This window comes from Helicoverpa zea, chromosome 31 (genome assembly GCF_022581195.2).
Source record: "Helicoverpa zea isolate HzStark_Cry1AcR chromosome 31, ilHelZeax1.1, whole genome shotgun sequence".
Classification (NCBI taxonomy): Eukaryota; Metazoa; Arthropoda; class Insecta; order Lepidoptera; family Noctuidae; genus Helicoverpa; species Helicoverpa zea.
Genome location: NC_061482.1, coordinates 2,463,533 through 2,485,211, shown reverse-complemented (window position 1 = coordinate 2,485,211; position 21,679 = coordinate 2,463,533). Strand labels below are relative to the sequence as shown.

At 38.7% G+C, this 21,679-nt stretch overlaps 1 protein-coding gene across 1 annotated transcript in view; it reads left to right on the top strand.

The window, feature by feature from the left end:
* LOC124645250 (angiopoietin-related protein 2) overlaps positions 1–21,679 on the top strand; it is a 97,366-nt gene that overhangs the window by 52,350 nt on the left and 23,337 nt on the right. The gene's annotated exons all lie outside the window — the stretch shown is intronic.

Below are 21,679 nucleotides of genomic sequence, written 5' to 3'. Positions count from 1 at the left end.
ACCAGATTCCTCGCAGATGGTCCATCAATTTACTAAGATTGAACTGAACTCATTCAGTACAGTATTTGTGCTAATCTTCGTAAGCATAACTTGAGTAAAACCGCATGGTTTGCTGGAACTTAATACTGCATCGCTTAGCTTAATTACTTACCCAATCATATTGAGAGCACCAGATCATGTTGCATTGTACGTTGCGTATAACGTTGTTTTCAATAAAAAAATACGTTGATTACTTTCTTTAAGCACAATATTAATTAAGTCAAATTAAGTAACTTATGGTCAATTTATAGACAGTGGTCGGTCAACTATTTTACTGCGAAGTTTAAATGTTTTCTCCAGGCATGATTTGGGATTCAATCGATTTAGAAATGTATTTATAATATTCCAGTTTTGTTATGGCTTTAGTTGCTGTAGTCCCATAAAATATGTTTAATAATATTACAGACCGAATAAAAGATGGAAGGATTGCCTGAAAGATGACATGAATAGGAATGGAGTGAGTGTCAGTATGACGAGTGATAGGGAAAAATGGAAGAAGATGACATACTGCGCCGACCCCAAATAAAATTGGAAACAGGGCAGAAGAAGCAATTTTATTACAGCATGGCTTTAATTCCTGGTTCGTGCGTTTTTTTATGCAAATATCTCAACGTTCCTATCTACGCACATATCCACTAAAAGCATTTGAACTTTAATTATAAATACGATACACAAGATATTCTAAGAAAAGTTTATCTACATAGGGCTAATTGAGAAAGACTAACTTCGTTCCGTTGCAAGCATACTTTACAATTAAAGTAAATGTCATCAGATTCCACGATCCGTCTTGTGGGAGAATATTTTACTAATGTACTACCTAAGTGGGCTGGTTCTTGCAAAATTTACTTAGAAAGAAGTATGCTAAATAGCTGATAATGTAGTCAAATATAAATGTAATCAAATAGTAAGCTAAGTCAGTTGTATTTACGTACCAACTTGGATATAATCCTAACCGTGCTTAATACTATAACAACTTGTACTTAATCGTCCAAAATGGCCCCTATAGTTGACTTAAAACCAGTCACCATGTAAGGCCCGTAATCCAGTTTGGAGTCATGACAGGTTTAAGTGAATATAAGATCATAAATTACATATCTATATCCTATATACTTTTCCTCGTCGTAACACTAACATGATTCTCAATGGATTAAACTCTGTTCTTGTTGTGGTTACAAAATGTTACAAAGTTAAGCCTACCATCACGGCGGAGTAACCGTAGGCCAGTGGGGCAGGATCCGGTAATCACCGGTAAAGTATTATATAATATTTGTATTATTAAATTAAAGTAAAACATACATACGAGGAAAATCCGTAAGAAAACCGTAATTTTTTGTCGTCAATATTGATTAATTAAGTTAATTATATTAAGTTTAAAACCATGTTTTATGCGACCCAGTTTTAAAATTACATTTATATCATGGTAGATTTTTTCTTGGTATATTTTTTTTTCAGTATTGTGTAATGGATGCTTGATAACTGTATGCGTATGCAATGCTTAATGGTGGACCAGAGGTTAGATGCGGACTATTTAAGGAGTTGCGACAGGGTTGCCAGCTCAAATGTGGTTTGGTAAAAGCGGTCTAATTAATTGACGTGACAGTGCATTGCGGTGCACTCTAGAGATGCGAATCTGGCTTTAGTAGCCTCTAGTCCGTTATAAGAGTAACCCCGGCCTCACGAACCTCTCTTTTACTTTTTGTTTACAATTCGTGATCAAATCGTCAACTGCAATCCCACTGTTACGTGATACAATACACAGCACGACCTTTTTACTCGAGCCTAGTTCACACGGACAATTTGATGTTATTACTTTGTGAATTAACATACTTAATACTCATTATACCAACAAAATATTGGCGTAATTTCATATTTTTTGTAATATTTCGGAAATTTTCCTTGTTGTTCAAATGGGACATTTTTAAATTGTTATCTTTATCAGATTCTTAAACGGTCAAAATTACGTAAATATAACGTTTTTTTCAAAATATTTCTTTAGGCATATAGAATGCTGCTTGCTCTAAAAGCAAGTTGTTACGAACGAAGATTGTTTACGTAACTACGGGAGTGCTTTACCGATAGTAATTGTCAAATAGACAATGATTATAAGTCATTTCGAATGTTGGCTATCTATCAAACGTCGGTAAATGTTGCTGCTTTTTACTCGCACATTGAAAACTTTTAGTAGCTTTATCGGCGCATAAATCAGTATGAGGCTGCGTTAAAACCAAACTGACTGTCAGCCGCCGAATGTCAGTGTCTATAAATATCACGCATAACTTATCGTTGGTTAGATGTGAACGAAAAAGAGAATATGTGTGGAAATACAATAAACTACGTAACGTTCGCTCACAATCGGCGGCTGACTGTCAGTTTGGTTTGAACGCAGCTTGAAGACGATGGGTGTTTAGCCGGTATCAGACCGACTGAATCATTTAATTGAATTTATTTACTTTACTTATGTATTAAGTTAAGATTTTTCACGTACTAGCATCGCTTTAAAATTATCGTATTGCTAATTGTATTAAGAGTTGACTTTTTACATAATCTTAATTCATATACACATATTATCTAACTTTATTACCTACTATGTATACTTACTATGAATATTTTCTTTTCCAACTTTTTGCCGACCATCGGGGCAACTGTTGGCCAACGTTCAGTCGCCAGTGTGCTAATCCAGTTTGACAAGATGTAGCGTACATAAAGACATACACGTTGGTTATACAAGAGCATGCACTAATGCGTCGATAGTTATCATATCACATGAATCGAATCGCGGCTAGTTGCACTAATACACTCGTGGTGGGTTATTTCACCAGCACTATGGCTGTAGTTAATCTATTAGTTAAGTATGTCAACTCTGAATCGAGTTTTCAATAATTACCAAGTACAGTTTCAGATAATTTTCAAGAGAACTCTAAAAACCGGCCTCGTGCAAGTCGGGCCATAGAAGAGAGCCATTGTTTATAAAAAAGTCACGTATGTTGTAATTTGTAACGTATGTAATTTTATTATAGTATTCAATATTTGATGCTTTAACGGCAACAAGACATCATCTGTGAAAATATCAGCTGCCTAGCTATCACGGACCTTGAGATGCAGCCAACGGACAGACAAGTCTCACTAATAGGATCCCGTTTTATCCCTGGAGTGATCAAGAGGCGGTTATAATACTTTCAATCTAATTCATCATCTGCCTAGCCTTTTCCCTTATTCAATCTTGTAATGCGAATTATAAGTTGGACAAGAATTATATACGCCAGCTCTGCAAGTGAAACAATATAACGAAAGAAATAGAACGTTGATGTTGTCTATGCGGTATGAAATGATTATGCTTGAAAGTATTATTCAGATAACAGACAATCACAAAGACTTATCTAGTATCTAAGTAAGAACTAACGGTATTACATTGCGATTACGTCTGAATGTAGAAAACAGCAGTAATTAATATGTAATAGTTAAGTATTAGCAACGGTTGCTTAAACCACGGTCGTAGGTACAATACACACGGTGACATGTTAATAAATTGCCTAGTTACCCCGCATGTTGTCATATAGCCTTAGACGGTACTTATGTCCCAATGCACCAACTGTATCGTGCATACAGAGTGCACATTCGTCACTTAACACCAACAGTTAAGTCAGCACCCATATCTATAAATCAGTTTCACTTTTAATCTGTAGTTTAATTAAAAAGTTTCCGATGTTTCTGATTAACATACTTGATTATAAGTGTCAACTTTACCTTATATGTGAAAGAAAATTAGCTCGTCATAGAAATAAAAGTATACGCAACTAGTCGTCTTTTCACGGTTTCACTCGCGTCCCGTGGGAACTACTGCCCGTACCCGGATAAAATATAGCGAACTCGGGAACAGGGTAGCTTTCCAATAGTGGGATTTCTCGAACCGGTTCAATATTTTTGGATCCATTAGCGTACAAACAAACAAATATATTTTCTCTTTATAATATTTATAAATAAAAAATTAATAGCCGTATTATGGTGAAATAATCAAGAATGTGGAAAACCTAATATTTACGTAACATAATGTTATGTGTGTTAAGATAGAAGGTGTACAATTAAGTAAGTTTTTTCCGTACTAGTCTAATAGGCCACTCTAATGCCTAACCAATGCGATAGTATCGCACTTTCATAACTAGACCTGTACCACTCTTGTATCTCTAAATCTTAAAATTCCGACGGCTAATGGCTTTAGGAGAACTGACATCTAAATTATGAGTGTTTGTCTGTTTGTCTTGACATATGTTAAACGTAAAACTATCTATTTCATCTGCATAGACACTATCTTAGGGCTGACATAAATAGGACTAGCCTAGAACAATAGTTTTAGTATTATTATACCTAAAAAAACAATTTAAAAAAATACCTTATTGGTTCACCTTCTAAAAAAGTATATATTGTTAGACATACGCAGCTAAGACTTAGCCACAAAAATAAGACTGGCCTAGGTTAACAGTCGTCATTAGATTACCTAAAAAACGAATTGAAAAAAAAAAGAACCTTATCGGTTCACGGGCCAAAAAAGTCTTTATTGTTAGACTTACATAACTATGACCCAGCCTCTTCAAACAATAAAGTCTATGGTCTAAATGGAATTGAAACCCATACTTCACATAACAAGCAATAAAGAAATAAAAAATAAGTGATTTCTAGAATTCTTTATGATCGTTAAACATGTTTGATTAATTCAATTAATTGCCAAGTAATCGAGAGATCGTTAAACCTTTGAAGGAAACAATATAACCTCTGTGACTAGCTGTCACGTAATGAACTCACGCGCATAGTGACGACATCTTATGTCACAATAGTTCAGTTTTAAAGTAGCTACAATTTTTATGGTAGCATGAAATATTTCATGAAACAGTTTTTAAAAGAAAAAGAGTAGTTTTTCATCTTGCGTGATTTTAATGTTATACATTTTTCTCAAAAAGTATAAAATTAAAATTAAATTAAATTATCTAGTGCGACAAAATACATTACTAAACTTCCTCGGAAAACACCGTGTTTTTATATCTAATGTAAATTAGTTTCAGACTGAAAAATAAAATCAAAAGAAGTAGAGTACTTTTTTATCTCTCAATTAATTTATTTGCAACTAAAAATTCTAATTGTATCTGTCAAAAAAATAGTGTATGTATTATCATATTGTTAGAATTTAGTAATTTTATAGACCTTGATGTCAGTTCTAACTACCTAATAATGTGCAGGTAAAGATACGATCGTAAAATCGTTTGTAAGGTTACTAAACGAAATAACTGTTACGAAGTTTTTATTGTAGTAATAAAATAAATCAGTTTATTTAGACATTATTAATTTAGTAGATTGGCAAACAAAATAAGTGATATTGTCGTTTAGCGCTTACTTACTTCGGTACTGAATATAGATTGGTGGAGTCGATAATTTTATTGTTTTGAAATACATGTTTTTTATCAAGAACTTGAGCAAAGCATTGGAGGTATTATGCTCTGCACTATCAATATTTAGATCTATAGGTTCAGTGTAAGAATATGTTTTGTGCTGTGCTAAGCACTCATATTTAAAAAAAAAACAGGGCTGTCTAATTGAAGAGTTATTTATCGTTAATACGTGAATAAATCAATTTACGTGCATAACAGTAATACACTATAGTTGTAATAACTTCTGTCAACTTTGATAATAGTTCATTATGCTGTCAACTTAGAACGTGTTAATAAAAACGTGTTACACCTGAAATATTGTTTTCAGAGGTATTTGTCTGTCACTGAAATTGACTGTTAACTCGATACATAACATATGAACACGCGAATTATATAACTCTTTCGTTGGCAGAATTATATTAGTGTACCTATATACCTAAGTTTTGTGGTTAGAGCCATTAAAACCAATTTTCTATGTTTTGTAAATTGGTCCATCCAAGTCGTTTTTTTTCCGAAATCTCGAAGTAGGGCTACTTCATAATTATTAAACGTTTTTGTGATCCTAGCCAATTTGTGTTTACGGTCAATAACTCAATCAGACCATTTTCTTATATTTGTTATTGTGTTTGTTTCGACACTCAACTTATGATTATGTTTATTTTGTTTCAGGTAAATACAGTAATGAAATCCAGAGTGGCTAAGGGACCCTGATGACATTCGCTACACTTAATTTTACAAGGTATCGTAGAGAGGAATGAGCTATTTTCTCGCTTTTACACAAATAAATAAAAATCACACAAATAATAAATTAAGAAGATAACACAAACAAAAATATATGCCCTAAACGGTTATCTACTAGATTAACAAGTATATAGTTTTTAATTACAATCAAGTTGTTTATAATTGAAGGCGCAACTCCCAACAATAAATTAATAAAATAAAAATGCCAACCCACACCAAAATGTAGATGCTCAATATAGATTCAGTGCGTTTTTAATAACAAACAATTAAGCAAATCAGTTCTTACAAATTGTCAATTAGAAGAACCGATTAAGTAAAATGATTTATTCTTTCATCACTAAACGATTTTAGGGATACCTCTAGGCCGATAGTTAATCGTCTACCGTTTAAGAAACAAGCATAATAAAATTAAATTCGCTTAAATTACAGTCTTAGAACATAAATCGATATAGCTATATAGCCAGCTATATATACCTATACAATAGCTTGATTAATCGCCTCACAAACGTTAGACTGTTTCTCAAAATATTTTGCAGTTTTCATAATTTGAGCATCTGTATCTTTTTCTATTTGTAGTCTATAGAAGCTATGTTATCTATACTTATCATTATAAAGAGAAAACATTTTTTGTTTGTACCCTGAAGGCTCCGAAGCTACTGAAACGATTTGAAAAAATCTTTCACTGTTGGAGCAACACTCTTCCCGTGTAACATCTATATATATAAAAATGAAACCAGCTTACCGTTGTCACGACATAACATGAAAACGGCTTGACCGATTTGGCTGAAAATTAGAGGGGAGGTAACTTAACCCGGGAGAAGGTTTTAGGATAGCTTTTGTCACCATCCGGCTACGTGACGCGGGTGAAATCGCGGGCGAAAGCTAGTAGGCTATATTTTATCTCGGTACGGGCAGTAGTTACCACGGGACGCGGGTGAAACTGCAAAAAGTCTAGTCAAATAAGTAACTTAACTAAGTCATGTTTCACACATTAATAAGACACGCAAAACGACAATGCTTCTCAATTCTTACACACTTTTGGGCTAGAAGTGTAAAAATATGTAGTAAGTGGTTTCAAAAATGTCTCACCAAGGCTCCGCTGTCATTATGAAACTGTCAGTTTTGATGTAAAAATAATAGAGCACGTAGTTAACGTAGCTCACGGACGTGGCTTTTGTTATTACACAATATCTATTAAATGCCGTTCAGTTTTTTAAGGTGGCAATATTAATAAATAATAAGTAATGTTAATAGGTACATCGTTGATTGTGTTAAGATAAGGCAATTTCAGCAGTATTTGTATCATATTGTTGGTAGTTATTTTTCACTATATCAAACTCAAATTTATTTATTCAAACTTTACTGTAAAACAGCACTTTTTTAAACATCAAAATTTGCAAAAGATAGCTCCCAAAACACCCACCCTTCACCACACACTTAGACAAGATATGGATCTCGAATATTTTATCAGTTGTAGAAAGATATGATCAAGTTTCAAAAAAATAATAGAAAAAGCAACAATAACAAAGTATTCAGACCAAGTTCCACTTTTACAGGCGGCTATACCCCACTTTCAGGTGCAGTTATTTTGCGCTTTTTTATAACAATACGTAACTAACGTGCTCATGTACAGCTATTAAGATTATTTCACTTTCCGTCGGTGCCGACGTGTCTGCATCGAAGAGAGTGAACTATACGCGTGTCGATGTTCGTACATTACATATACTGTATTTACCTCACGTAGTAATAATGTGACATTACATATATTACATAAGCCCCTTTCTTTTGGACGCGAGCGGTCAAACCCATACAATCCAAAGTATCGGTACACTTTTTCACACACGGTCGGTTAGCCCAATTGTAAGTTATTAATTAACTTGTGCTATGGGTGGTAACACAACTGATAAACTGCATACAGCCACATACATATATGTATGTGTACATATTATAACACCCAGACCACGGACAATAAGCATGGTCATCACACAAATTTCGACCGAACCGGGAATCGAACCCGGGACCTAAGGCTCGTCAGCCATGTTACAATCTTCATCCTATTTCAAAATGAGCGCAGTTTTATTTGCCAACTTCTGTGGCAACTTCGTGCTAATACAATTGTTACGCTTCGTAAAGCTAGCTTCTATCTGAAACGTATCATAATAATTATCTCCCCCTTTGTTCGACGTAGTTCAAGCTCAAACAATCACTCGACTATGACTGAAAGAGTAGGTACGATCGCGTATCGATTGGGAGTTAGATCGTGTATGATATGTTGTGAGATAAAATCAGGCCGAGTTGGACATACTCGTAAATTACTACCCAGGCATTAATTGTACCAAGTGTTTATAGATCGAGAGCCAGCGACTGCAAGACCTACGTTATTTTATAAAGGCTGAAACTTTGTGTGTGCACCTACCTTATAGTAGGTATGAACTACAGACTATTACGAAGTTTAATTGACGGTTGCTTTGGAAGATATAAAAAAAAATCTTTACCTACCTAACTTTACTTGACAGTCGTATTCCCGCTTATATGTATTAAAGATTATATCAATAAGGACCACTTTCTTTATGACAGCAATCGTTGATTCCGTACAAGGAAAAAGTCATAGGAGAAGTACCTAATATTCTATTGTTTATACCTACTATAAGGTAGATGCACCCACAAAGTTTCAGCCTTTGTAAAATAACGTAGGTCTGGCAGTCACTGGCTCTTGGGCTATTACTGCACCGCGGGCGGCGCGCGCATACATCTGTGCCGTGTGACCGTATTAGTCAACTCACGGGCCGAATTCTTAAACAGAATCAGATATAATTATTCAGTCGTTATGCGATAGAATTATGGCGCGGTACGAATACTTATGCGACATACGTCAGTCATGTCAGACCGTTTACTTGTCCACCAATAGTTATCGAACTAGTACCACATGTTACTAACCACTGGCCAATTTATCACTTTGTACCTACTCCGAAGTCGTGGTGGCCTAGTAGATAAAGAATTAACCTCTCGAGTATGAGGGTGTGGGTTCGATTCCAGATCAGGCAAGTAGGTCATGCAACTTTTCTAAGTTTGATTGTACTTTCGGAGTATATCTTAGTTAGACACACTTCTTGAAAAGGTGAAGGAAAACCTCTTGAAGAAACCTGGACTGTAAAGTCTGAAATCACCAATCCTTCTCCGTGTGAAAGGAGGCCTGTGCCCAGCAGTGGGACGATAAAAAGGGTACAAGTATTCTACAAGTACAGTGAAAGGGTTAACAATCACTCACTATTATCTACTAAACGGCGCCCAATTAATATGTTGTGATTACGTCATGTTTACATGCTTTCTATTAATTCAAAACGTTATCAAATTACAGGAAAGTTGTCCCTTTCTCAAGTTAATATTCTGAATAGATAAATAGGTGTGATATAATAGAGACATATGAGAATAATTATGATCAGCTTGAATACCAAATGGACCGCCTGTGGTGTGAACAACGCGGTTCATGTACTTATTGATTGGTCGTCGTAACAGGCTGTCTAATGCCGTGTTATCACGCACGTTACCGTTTCATACAACCGGGTTTTGAAAACAGAACTGAAAACTATAGCGGATGTATCTGTTCCTAGAAATAATTGAGCTTAATGTTCTGATGAATGTTCTAATGATTGTAAAAGTGAATAAAATTAAAATAATCGCATTGAAATTAAGACACTTAAACTACATTACAGTTAATATATTGTTCACCTAAAGTTACTTTTTAAAGTCCAAATACACTCTCGCAGTTGCCACAATTCTTTGCAAAATAAAAGAGGCGTAGCACCAAGCTCCCGATCGGCGCGTTCGTAGCAGATATAGGCCGCTACGACGTTGCTACGAAAGCGTAGGCTTGTAGCTTTCAAATTATATCCTTTACGCCTACAGATATTTTAATCCTTCTAGAATTCTAGAATTAATCTTAACTACTGGATTAACGATGTCCTTGTGAAAAGGGAATGTTTACCTATTAATAAAATAAGTTTCCTTTGAAATATGAACCGTTCTATTAAAATGTAAATCGCTCCTTCAGTCACAAACCGAATTAAGCCCAAATTCCATAATCTGAATTTTAATCAACGTGATCGGATTGCAGTAATTTTCCTCCGCCTTTCATGTAATATATCAAAACATTGGCTAATCGCCGACATATTTTACCAAGCGCCTTTAATACAAGTTCCATAGACTATATAGTTGTCATTTCATAAAGTTATATACCAACTAGTTTGTAGCCGATCCATCATGGCTGCCTTATCTACAAATATAGAGTAATAATCATATATCGATAAAATCGTGAAATTACTTGTAAGCCTTGCTCAGGCACTGCGCTTTAAACAAATAACGATCATTTATCATTACGATTATACATTTACAAGTGACAGTTTCTATCTTATGTCAAATTAATGCGACGGATTGTTTTGACGTATGTACATATGTGTGACTCGCGTGTCTATGGTTCGAATTGTGTACAAACTTATTTGTTTGACCTTCGAGTAAGAACTACACCTGCAGGTACTGTAGTAATGATCTAATATCGAAATAAAATATTAGAATCGATTGAGATTTGTTGGTTGCAGGCCACTATTTTCGAAGTAAGTCAAAACATGTACAAAAGATTTTTAGGATTTCCTCCCGAAAGGGTAAATCAGGACTCTATAACTAAGACTTCGCTGTCCGTCCGTCACTTGGCTGTATTTCAAGAACCATGATAGCTAGGCATTTACATGTTTTATTTCTAACGACTAGCTTTTTCCCGTGACGTCGTCTCCGTGTGCTTCAAAGAAGCAAAAATGCTAAACTTGAATTTCTAAAGGTTGGACCCGCAATGTGTTAGCTAGACTTTCCTCCCGTCGTTCCTCGCCCTACACTTATCTTCATCATCGATCAAATTGAACTTCGGTCACATAAAATTATCTCTTTCCTCTCGTTTCCAATGTCAACTGATAGAAAGTTGAAGTATCATGTTCCACGCCAATAACATTATTTATAAAGTTATGAAGCTTAATATTTATGTAAGAAATTGTTTTGTTTTCCGGTCGAAGAAACCCAAATAGTTAGCGGATTTTTCCACACTTCGATCACTCAGAATCGTCGAACACAGATTAAAATAACTAACTATACGAATACAAAGAAGATGTTTTTTTTTTGTTAGGAAGGTACTTTACGTGTGGCTTATAGGCTCCGAAACTTCTGAACGGTTTAGAAAAATTATTTCACTATTGGGAAGCTACACCTTTCGCGAGGCCATATTTTATCCAGTTATGGGCAGTAGTTCCTACAGGACGGCAGTGAATATACGGGAAATCGACCAGTGTAATATTTCTTATGTAATATTTATATAAAAATAATTATAAGGTAACATTTCAAGGATAAAAGCTAAATACAAAAATATCTACATACCTATCGACTCTTGAACTTTTTATTACGTCAGATTAAACAATCAATGTAAACCGGTAATTATCAAGCTTTGCATGTATTATGGCATATTAATTTCGCAAATAAAGATGCGTGTGTAATTGTTAATCTGCGCGTGAGCATGCGAACAAGATTTGCCACTGCAATTGGTTCCATAGCTCGTAGGGTCGGTTTGAAATGAACATACGTTTTGTAAGAACTGATTGTTGAATTTTGAAAATACCGGTTTCTTATTGAATAAACCTAACTGCTTCGAGAGGTTAACGAAACTCTTGTTTGTAAATTTTTACAATAAAGACTTTGACTTTGGTAAGGTTTTGTTGTTGCTAAAACATTACAATTAATTTGTACTGAAAACATAAAATAAATATATCTACCAAAAATTAAACGTAACGTTTTTGCCGTTTTAAATCTTATGTAGATCACGATACGGAGGTATACGGAAGGATACAGAGTACTTTATTATATTGCGGGAGTCCGAATCATATTTAGCCAGTTTTTATTTGTTAAATGTTTTAACAAACAGAACATACATAGAACAGTATGTATGTTCTGTTTGTTAAAACATTTATTATACACAAAACTGTTTGCGCTAGTTTATAGGAATCTTCAGCTAATCTGAAATCTCTGAATAGGTAATATAAATAGGTACTCCAAGACAGCTGAACAATGCACTCTTACTCTAGAGATAAATTACTGAGAATATTAAAATTTATTTTATAATATATAATATTTGATTGGTATTTTGTATGCAAATAAAAAGTGCGCGAATATTTGTTATGTATTACATGTACATAATATTATGTAGGTGTTATTTACAGAAATGAAGCAAGCGCTGAGCGAAGCTCTTTCTCTTTTAAAGGTTGCGGTTATTTTGAGAACGAAACCACACTATATTATATTTTAATCGATTAACAATATTTATGTTTACTTCCTCCAATCTATTTAACTTCGGATTTCAATAACTTATCCATCCGTTGTTTTCCGATTGCAGATTGTTTGATATAAGTTATATGAAGCTTATGTTAAAATTATAATAAATAATTAAAATAATCAGCCAAGATGTTACCAAATTCTGAAAGAATAAAAACAATTTTTGTTTTTTTTTTTTGCCAAAAACAATCCCATCCCGGTTAATAAAAACAAATATAAAATCAGTAAAAATAAGTGACGTAACAAATTAGATCTTAAAGAAAAAACACTAATTTCTAAAAATGTATGTTATATCATCGTTAAAATACAAAATTCTTTATAACTATGTGAACTCGCTTTCTACTTTGTCAAACCGTTTGTTCATTTGACTTGAATTTTAGCACCATTGTACTTACCTACTATTCGCACTATATTTTAATCGAATTAAGATGTGAATTAGGCATCTGCGGGTTGTTCGAAAGAGATACCGCGGCCCTGGTACATAAAAGGCCTATGACGGAACACGACGGTTTTTAGTCAGTAAGAGTCTGACACTCCCTCACCGCTGCTAACCCACAGCGGGAGGGATCATTTGATGATTTTTGACGTCGGAAAAAAAAAGTGAATTAGGCATTTGTTTTATTGCATTGTACATTGTTAGTGCCGGATTGTAGAATGAGAATGCCATATTTTGTTTAAAAAGTACCTACGCTCTACTTTTTTTTGCATTTTTCAAAGTAAGTTTGTTTAATTTTTACACCATAATGGCTAAACCAGTTGAACAAAATGTTATTTGGAGATACGCAGGAGACGATTTTTACGGTTTGGTCAATTTTTACCTAGACGCGAGAAATGGTTCCCCAACCCCCATTATTTCGCGTGCCTAATCTAGTTCTACACAAAAAGTTAACATGACTTTGCTATCAATATTACTATTATAAAAACAGCAGTTGAAGTACTAAAACTGACGATTTAATTACTGAACAATCACTGCGACTGACAATTACATGTTGTATGAAATACCTCGACGTTAGCGTTGCTTGACAAAAGTCGTAAAAACAATATAAAAGTATATTTTACCTGTTACAATGCATGCTGTCTACTTTTTAGCAGTCTTCGAAAAAAGATAAGTAAACGAGTTTTAAATCCACTACTCGAGATTGGAGTAAATTACTTCAATACTGCAAAGAAACGATAGAAGCATGAAACGTAAAAGCAATCAAAATAATTTAAATTCATCTGCCTAGCCTAACTCTAAGCTAAATATTGATATTACGAAAGTTTGTTAAGATTTTTGTAGGTTAACCCAATAACCGCTGGGTGGACTTTGATGAAAATTTGCTGTTAGCTTACATATTAAAATACTCAGAATAAAAAAGTATTAATAAACAGAATACCTAAAAAGAAGCCTAGGTATATGGCTACTTTGGGCGCTGAGGCACCTTGACCGGGAGCTTCTCCTGGAAGCCTCAGTCGTGCAGGCCTGGGTGTCATCACCGGACAGGCCCGCCGACATCAACGACGAGGCGGAGTGGTTCCGGGAGACCATGTCCGAGATTTGTGACGTGGCCATGCCCCGAGTCCCGCCAGGACGCGCCCGACGCCAGGTGTACTGGTGGTCTTGCGAGATCGCGGCCCTTCGAGAGGCGTGCGTCGCTGCGAGGCACCTGTACACCAGACACCGCAGGCTGCGCATCCGCCCTCCGGATGCAGAAGCCAAGGAAGCAGAGCTGTACGAGGGTTACAGAGCTGCGAAGACCGCCCTCCAATTGGCCATCGTCCAGGCCAAGGAGGTGGCCAATGCGGAGCTGCTGGGGTCTCTGGACAGGGACCCGTGGGGGCGCCCGTACAAAATGGTGCGGGGCAAGCTCCGCCCATGGGCCCCCCCGCTGACCCAGAGTCTTCGGCCTCAGCTGGTGGAGGAGGTGGTGAGCGCTCTGTTCCCTTCGCGCGGGGAACACTCTCCCCCGCCCATGTCTCTGCAACCCGCGGTGTCAAGTACGGACCACACTTCCGACGACGACGATGTCCCCGAGGTGACTGGGGTGGACCTGAGAGTGGCGGTGGCTAGGCTGAAAGCCAAAAACACCGCCCCAGGGCCTGATGGCCTGCCTGGCAAGGCCTGGGTCCTGGCCCTTGAGGCTCTCGGGCCTCGACTTAGGGGGCTTCTCAGCGCATGTTTGGAGAGGGGCCAGTTCCCACTTCGTTGGAAGACAGGGAAACTGGTCCTCATACGGAAGCCGGGGCACCCTGCGGACTCTCCGTCCGCATACCGGCCTATCGTGTTGCTCGACGAGGTGGGCAAGCTCTTTGAGCGAGTTGTCGCACACCGCCTCGTCGCGCACCTTGGGGGGATAGGGCCGGACCTTGCGGACCACCAGTTCGGTTTCCGCAAGGGGCGCTCAACGGTGGACGCCATCATGCGCGTGAGAGCTCTCACGACGGGGGATGCTGTGTCCCGGGGGGGGGTCGTCTTGGCGGTGTCTCTTGACATCGCCAACGCCTTCAACACCCTTCCCTGGAGTTGCATCAGGGAGGCACTCCGGTATCACCGGGTGCCGACCTACCTTCGTCGCGTGGTCGAGGCCTATCTGTCGGATAGGTCCATCATTTACCCTAGTCACAACGGGGAATGGAACCGGCGAGAGATGTCGTGCGGTGTTCCGCAGGGGTCGGTACTGGGGCCGCTCTTGTGGAACATCGGCTACGACTGGGTGCTGCGCGCCGACCTCCCTAGCGGCGTCAGCGTGGTCTGCTACGCTGACGACACGCTGGTTCTGGCACAAGGGAGGTCGCACCAGGAGGCGGCCGACATAATGACGCGCGGGGTTGCGATAGTCATCGAGAGGATCCAGCTGCTGGGACTGGAGGTGGCCTTGCACAAATCCGAGGCCATGTGCTTTCATGGGCTTCGGAACGCGCAACCTTCAGGCTCCCAAGTCACGGTGGGGGGGGCTACCATCGGCGTCGAGAGGGCGATGAAGTACCTGGGACTCGTCCTCGACGGCCGGTGGAGCTTCGTCGAGCACTTCCGACGTTTGGGCCCCAAACTGGAGAAGGCAGGTGCTGCATTCAAGCGGCTCCTGCCCAACCTGGGAGGCCCAAACGCCCCCTGCCGTAAACTCTACGCGGGGGTCATGCGGTCCATGGCCCTTTACGGGGCCCCGGTATGGGCACGTTCGGCACGGCCGCGGGCTGTGCACTACCTGAACGTGCCCCAAAGGGTGATAGCCATTAGGCTAATCCGGGGGTACCGCACGATCTCCCGCGAAGCAGCTGGCCTACTCGCTGGACTGCCACCGTGGGATCTGGAGGCGAGGGTCTTCTTGCGCCTGTACGACTGGCGCGAGGAGGCTCAGCGCCGGGGAGAAACCCCGTTGCCGCGGCAAGTTGTCGCGCAGCGGGCGGAACTCCGGCGCGATCTCATGGTGGCCTGGAGGGAACGACTATCGCAACCCAGTGCAGGGCACGCCACCATCGTGGCGGTAAGTCCCCTCTTTGAGGAGTGGCTCGGGAGGAGTCACGGCGCCCTCACGTACCGCATGACGCAGGTCCTCAACGGACACGGTTGTTTCGGGAGGTACCTGCACCGCATCGGTCGTGAGGAGGCGCCCGGGTGTCACCATTGTGCGGACAGCCCCGAGGACACGGTGGGCCACACAGTCCAGGTGTGCCCCGCATGGGAAGGGCACCGCCGGGTCCTCGTCGAGGCTTTGGGCGGCGGCGACCTCTCGCGTCCGGCCCTGGTTCAGGCCATGGTCCGGGGCGAGAGGGAATGGGATGCCGTCGCCTCCTTCTGCGAAGCGGTCATGCTCGAGAAGGAGGAGGCGGAACGCCAGAGAGTTCGCACCTCTCATCCCGGCCGCCGCGCTGGACCTGGTAGACACCATGGGCGCCGGGTGTCGCGAGATGACTCCCGGCCACCGTAGGCGTGGGTCTGTGGGCGGTGAGTTCGGGTGGCTCATCGTCCCTCTGTCTTCCTAGACGACAGACCCGTGTCGACGGCGCGCGTTGTTCCACGCGCTCCTCAAAGAGACGTCAGCAACCCCAGCGGGGCCCAGCAGGGCCAAGGCCTGCCAGGGCTGCGGGTTGTTCGAAAGAGATACCGCGGCCCTGGTACATAAAAGGCCTATGACGGAACACGACGATTTTAGTCAGTAAGAGTCTGACACTCCCTCACCGCTGCTAACCCACAGCGGGAGGGGTCATTTGATGATTTTACGTCGATAAAAAAAAAAAAAAGGTATATGGCTACTTTTTATCCACATCCGGGAAAAAAATTTCTCGGGACGGGAAAGAAAGTAATGGCAGAAGAAGTTAAATTCAAAACAATGGATTATTTGCAATAAGACATTCATTACTGTATTATTATTGGTACCTGAATATTACGTATGTAACCAGCCATCTTCGCGAAACAACTCTTGCCGATACTCTGTTGCAATAATAATTAACTCAAGCAATCGTTTTAAATATCAAATTTTACACCGAAAAGTAATGCAAAACTCTACATGCAGTTACGTAAACATATTTCGTAATTATGATCTAATTTCAGTTAACTTTTAAACGTATGTTCACATGCTCTTGAATAAAAATGTAGGTAAAGGTGGATGCAGTTTAACAGTAGGTACCACACTACAAACTTTTAGTCGGCCGATAGTTTGTTTGGGCTCATAAACCAGTATGAAGATGAATGATAGAACGCAAATTACAAAGATAAAGTACAAATCTATCTATATACGGATATATACGGATCTATCAGACAGAGAGCGGTCAAGCGGTCAAACTTTCAAGCGGTCAGTTTTGCGTTCTCTGCGGCATATAACGTTACATAGATACACTCATACAGGAGGCATTCTGACCGCCTCGGTCAAGTAGAAGTAGTATAGTAGTAGAGCTCGAACGCAGAGAGCGAAAGCAGAACGCTCGACCGCGTGACAACTCTCTGTCTGATAGATCCCTAAGCCGGGAATATCAGACCGACTGAAAACTTTGATTAGAATCAAGATTTTCTTTAAAAAAATTGCCCGTAATCAAGTCAACTATCGGCTGACTTTAAAGTATGCAGTGTGTGGGTTTTAAAGAAACAGGTGCGGCCTTTCGACGCGTGCGCATAAAACCTATGCACCCGTTATTACAGCTACATAAAACTTGAATGTAACATAAAAACATTATCGTGGACATATTGAGTGCTCATGTGACTTTTAATGCCTCGAAAATTACGTTGTCAATATTTTTTATGGCAACACTGACGCAGTTAATGTATCACTATTGTTTTATATGCTAGCTTGCTTTGCCAGCAATTTATCTTGCTTTACGAGAGATTATTATATATTGTATTGTGATATTTAGCTCTATCACAGCGAAATTTTAGTAAGTCTGACACCAGTCTAACTAGGGGGTATTGGGTTGCCCGGGTAACTGGGATGAGGAGGTCAGATAGGCAGTCGCTTCTTGTAAAGCACTGGTACTCAGCTGAATCCGGTTAGACTGGAAGCCGACCCCAACATAGTGGGGAAAAAGGCTCGGAGGATGATGACTGCAAAATTTTATCAAAATCCATATTATAGTTATGGCGTGAAAGAGAAACAAAACATTTATACACACAAAGCTTCGCATTTATAATATTAATATGATTATGTTTTCCATGCTGAAAACAGAAATCTAGTAATAAAGTTTATTATGTAGGTAACGTAATAAAGTATAAACCATCGGTAAAGTACCTAATCATAGCTATTTCATATGAGTGTGTACATACGACTGTTGTCACAAACTACCGACCTACATGGTCAAGTGAGGGTCACTCGGCTTGATATCAAAATACACCAAGTGTACTTAGTTCTAGTCAAACAAACGACAAGGTTCTACCACTCGTTCCCATGAAAATATTTGCTGTTTTTACTATAACTAACATACTTGCCGACATATATGTGGTCTATTGTCGATTATATCTAAGTCCCAACTAATTATATTTACCTAGATTCTTTTTAAGTCCTTGTGTCGGCCGTAACATAGTTCAGTGGTATGTCAGGCGATTACTATCGACTTTGCTATCAGATACTGATCATACAGAACAATGAATTATTACAAACAAATGCTTAATTCTTATTTTATTTCAAAATCTGGGTTATAATTTTTGAGGTGTAACACACTCTTGATACCTATCAAATTATATGGAACTGGCTAAAAAGGGACATATAGCTTTTATCGATAAACGGGCTATCTAACACCGAGTGAATTTTTCATAAGATAAGCGTGTTTAAACAAACAAAATTTTCATTGAAAGCCTTACAATATTAGTGTGGATTCAAATGATGATGATGATGTCCTCCTAGCCGATTATCGGCTACGGCGGCTATTCTCATGTAAGAAGATCAGCCAACTGCGCAGGACATATTATACATGAGCATTTGCGCAGATACAGGTGCACTCACTATTCCTTCACTCTCATAGCTCGATGGGACGGCAATCCGACACGACCGGAGAGAGATCACAAGCAGGACCGACATTTACGTGCTCTCCGATTTAAATACTAACATGATAATTAGTACCCACTACACCAGTTTGGTACAACCTGTTTTTTTCTGATAACCATATCAAGGAGAACAGTTACGTTCAAAAAATAGTTCAGACGTGATGCATTTACTAAATACGTCTAGGATAGATAAGTCAAATCGTGGTCACAATCGTGGTCATGAGCCTCCTAGTGGAAGATTTTACTAGTCACGATTCCACTGATACTATGAGGAACGTGAACATTTGTGATATTTTTTAAGTAAGAATATTTGACCAGTTTTAGCTGTGCAGGTATGATTCAAGATTTTGTATGCTAAGTACTAGTTTCCACCAGCGGCTTCAGCCGCATCCCGTGTGCACTATTCATGAATGGGCAATTTTCCAGTGAAATTAGTTTTCAAATTATCCTAGAATTCAGATGAAAGCAAAATGAGAAACATTACTGAAACTTACCATCATCTTATCACACACGATATCTGCTGCGGGATTGTTCGAAAGAGTTACCGCGGCACCTGGTACTAAAAGTCTGACATACCCTGGCCGCTGCTAACCCACAGCGGGAGGAATCATTTGATGATTTTTACCATCAATTAAAAAAAAAGACATCCAAAGATTTCGAACTTACTTTTTATTAAAAAAGAACTTTTGAAATACAAACTCTGCACGCTCGAGCCTCTTCGTGCACAGACAAAGCACGTTCCGTTACACGATCGGAACAAATGCAACAAAATATCTTTCTGACAATAGCCAGTCCGTATAAAGAATTGCACACAATACTAGACCCTGAACTACTTCGGGTCTAAAAATGTTCTGCCCTCGGATTAGTCCTGCGTGTTAGGGACTGAAGAAAATGGTCAAGCATTTTGTACGTGCCTGCGAATTGTTGGCTGACAAAAAGAATTTGAGCAAACAATAAGGGTGTCACGCAGAATACATAAACGCAAATCTTATTTATTTTTTATTTTTTTGGCAGATCTTGCTATATTATGATTTGATCAGCACAAGGCACAACTTTGGCTTGACCCATCATTATGGTCTCTTTTTTCTAGCTTCTAACAACGATTCGCGATTACTTTCGTATTTATATAAGTCAAGACTAGCTTATAGGATAAATGCGATGGTCTCTCTTACTTCCTAAGCACTTATAAATAGGATGTCCAAGCCCATGTTAATTGGCGTCTATAGTAATCAAGGCAATTAACAAAGGTTTGCACAATTTATAAAACATTTAAGCATTACCACTTAACATTAATTGTGTAGTCAAACTCAAATTAACAAAGGATATTTTACCTGCACCTTTTAGGTATTTGGATGAAAATTATAAAATCTGTCTCTACATTTTTATTTATCTATAAAAAATTATCTCGATTGATGGAGTCTTTACCATAACATACAAACAAAGTCAGGTTTCCTTATGAAACAGGTAATCACCCACAATAAAGTGTTTAATCAATTAGCATAAACACACACACTATAACTAGCAACCATACTACGAATCATTAACGAATTGGTTAACCAACAGTTATCCCGGGAGCTGTGTTAAAACATCACGCGAGCCCAAACTAACAACGGTTAATAGTCAACAATCTAAATACGTGTACTCTTACAAAATATCCTCAAGACTAAAATTCCCGCTCACAAAACAGTTGCATTGAATGCTTCATTAATCAACAGCTCGATTAAATTTCTAGAACCGTACCCTGGAATAGCGACCATAATATGTTCGAAAGGAGCGAAACATTTCGAAATCCTCAATGCCGTTACTGCAGTTTATATCGCCACGATTTCAGGAAGTCTCGCATATCGGATAGGACAGGTTGTAAGATTTACCAAAGCAAACATTTAAGTGGGCCGGTTGACCAAAATGCGATTTTACTGTACATTTGCATAATACCGGGCAGTCTCGCGTCTTTAGGCCGATCTGGTGCGGCCGACACTCTATATAATAACAGGTTCGTTTGTGATTACGAAATGGAACTTATGTTGGCGAACACCTTGCTTGCAAGCAGAGCTTACTTATCTTCGCCAGTCATAATATCGGTGATATTGTTGCTCAAATATACTTAATTGGTTCAGAAATCGTTGGGTGTAACGTTAACTGAATCGTGTCGTCATTGCTTCTATTACGATATTAGTTTACAGAATTTTACAGAATAGGAACACACTATTATTGTTGAAGGCACTCACAATAATTAAAAGTTTAAAAATATCTAATATACAACAGAATTAAGTATGTACTCTCAGCAAATAGATACCTACACAGATGATTTTTTCAATAAAACTAAATATCAAGAAGAAAGTCTGCGTATCCATGAAACTCGTTTACCATTCATTGACAACGTTATGATAAATAATTCCCATATTTAATTTAATATATTACATAAATTGTATCGGTTGGTCCAACACCTATCGCTACACTAGTCGAGCTAATTAACATACTAATGACACACATTAAAGTGCAATATTAAATAACCGTATTAAAGAAGATCTCACTAAACGTTTTCTATACCAGTTTGGCTAGTATTTTATTGGCTTTATGATTATAATCGTAAGGTAATAATGTCATGTTTATACTTTCAAGTATAACGGAGCGTATGACGTAACATTTGACATTACGTTGTCAG